This window comes from Nicotiana sylvestris, chromosome 7 (genome assembly GCF_000393655.2).
Source record: "Nicotiana sylvestris chromosome 7, ASM39365v2, whole genome shotgun sequence".
Lineage (NCBI taxonomy): Eukaryota > Viridiplantae > Streptophyta > Magnoliopsida > Solanales > Solanaceae > Nicotiana > Nicotiana sylvestris.
The window spans coordinates 42,024-45,000 of NC_091063.1; positions in this window are offsets into that span (position 1 = coordinate 42,024).

Below are 2,977 nucleotides of genomic sequence, written 5' to 3' on the forward strand. Positions count from 1 at the left end.
AAATCTCAAAACTTTCAAAGTTTCAAAATTCACAAATACGGATCCGAATCACATCTAACGATCTCCGTTTCTTACCAAATTTTATAGACATAACTCAAACATCACATTGAACCTGTACCGAGCTCCGGAACCAAAATATGGGCCCGATACCATAAGTTCCAAATATAATCAAATTTCCAAAAACTCTTATATTTTCAGTTAAACAATTTCTTTCAAAAATTCATTTCTCGGGCTTGGGACCTCGAAATTCGATTCCAGGCATATGCTGAAGTCCCATATTTTTCCATGGACCCTCTGGGACCATCAAATCATAGGTCCGAGTCAGTTTACCCAAAATGTTGATCGAATTCAAATTAAATTCAATTTTAAAGGCAAAATTAATATTTTCATTATATTTCCACATAAAAGCATTGCGGATATATGCCCATACCATGCATGCAAATCGAGGTGAGGAAAAAGGAGTCTTCTAAGGCCTCGAAACGCAGAATTTACTCATAAATCAAGTAATGACCTTTTGGGTCATCACATCAAGCCCACAATAGAAGGTCTGGGCTATAGCACACGAAAATATAGGAAGCAGGCAAAATTCTAGATTTATGGCAGTAAAATGCCACAAAATGAAATTTATAATGGCGGGGCGGTCACTATGGTTCCTTAGGTCGTATTTGATATCCCGGAAAATTTTTAGGTGTTCCGGGTCTGGGGGCCCGAGCACAAGGCGGAACGCATGGGCTATAGCTCACGAAAATGTGGGAATCGGGCGGAGTTCTAGTTTTATGGCCGTAAAATGCCAAAAAATGAAATTTGGTCATGGCGGTGTGGTGACTATAGTTCCTTAGGTTGTATTTGATGTCCTAGAACAAATTTAGGCGATCCAGCTCCGGATTCCCGGACCCGTGGTGGAAGGCGTGGGTTATAACACAGGAAAATATGAAATTGGGCTGAATTCTAGTAATATGGCCGTAAAACACCAAAAAATGACATGTGGTCATGGAGGGGTGGTGACTATGGTTCATTAGTTTGTATTTGATTTTCCGAAAAAAATTTAGGAGATCCATGTCGGGGGGCGCATGCCCCCGACGGAAGGAGTGGGCTATAGCACACAAAAATATGGGAATTGGGCAGAATTTCAGTTTTACGGCAATAAAATGCCAAAAAATATAATTTGGTCATGGTTGGGTGGTGATTATGGTTCCTTATGTCGTATTTGATGTTACGAATAAATTTTAGGCGATCCGGGAACAAGGGCCCGAACCACGGTGGAAGGCGTGGACAATAGCACACGAAAATATGGGAATTGTCCTAGTACCATGGATTATATAAAATATCCACTCGTGCCACGAGCGATGTTTGTTATCTTCATCGTCACAGTGACAGGCGTTTTTATACAAAATTAGAGAGCACCAAAACAAGTTGTGAATAGTAAAAACTTTAAACGGGCATAACTTTGACTTACAGATTATAATAAGTTAATAATTAGGTTCGTATAGACATGATGTTTAAGTGATAAATGTTCTCTTACCGGATGTCTAAAGAAATGCGATCTTTTAACACATCTAAAGAAACCGAATTACTAAGTTGGCAGATTTGTTATTGTAAGGGATCTTTTGCACTCTATTTGTTACCAAGAATTACATATATTTTGCAAATGCCACTCAACAACTTATGTATGTGCACATTAAATCAATACAATTTATATAATATTACAAAAACATTATACGTCATTAGAGGCCAACATGATATAATGTTGGTGGAAAATGAGGTATTAATTCCCGAAAAACCTCTAATCAATACCAAGGATAATATAGATTTTGCATTTCCAAATCAACAATATCAAAAGTAACGTGTATAGCCAATATGTATATAGTAACACAGCATTGTCATGGCAGTAGCAGGTGTGCGTTTTTAAATAGCAGCTAGAGAGCACCAAAACAAGTTGTAAATAGTAAAAACTTTAAACGGGCATAACTTTGCGCTCGGTTGTCGGATTGACGCGATTTTTTTTTTGATTTCGCATATTTTTTCGAGATCTAGGCGGACAAACTGCCGCAAGGCGGTTTGGCCCAGCCGAATTTGAGAAAAACAGCCTTTTACCCTGTCAATTTGTATTTCCCCCCAAATTGGTGCAACATTCTAGTTCATTCTCATAGAAAAATTATACGAAAAAAATGATTTTTTTTGTTTTAAAATTTACAGTATCACGGATGAGTGCATCAATTTCAATGTTTGAATTTCAATTTCGAAAAACGAAGCAAATATCATTCTTCATTAATATATATATTAAAAAGTGCACAAATTATAATAACTAGAAATTTGGCTCATTGGTTAAGCTCTTATAATTTTGGTATTGCATTTACTTTAACATCAAGGGTTCAAACCTTGATGAAAGCACCATCTCATTTTAATTACCATTTTGCATTTTATTGGTATAAGTTGACAAGCAAAGCATATTTGCAATGGTGCATGCCACTACATAGGTACCCACATCCACCGCTGCCGAAAAGGTCAAAGGACATCCACCGCTGCCACAAAGGTCAAAGGTGACCGCCGTCGCTACCATCCCGTCACCGCTGCCATTGCCACTATGTAGGCGCCCACGTCCATTGTTGCTACAAAGGCCAAAGGTGACCGCCATCGCTAGCATCCTCATCAACATTGCAAACTCGCCACTATGTAGGTGCACACATCCACCGTTGTAACAAAGGTCAAAGGTGACGCTGCAATCGCCACCATCCCCCGTCACCACCGCCTCATCCTTGCCTATGGAATAGCGAAAGTACATTATCAAAAATTTGGGAAATGTGTCAGTTGGGTTACTAATATATTCACAAATGACTATTAAACATTGTAAATGATATTTTTTACAAAAAATAATATTTTTTTTAAATATTTTAATTAAAAAACGAAAAATACTTAATAAAATACTAAAAAATATGAAAATTATTATAAATATAGAAAAAACAATGGAGAAAAATTC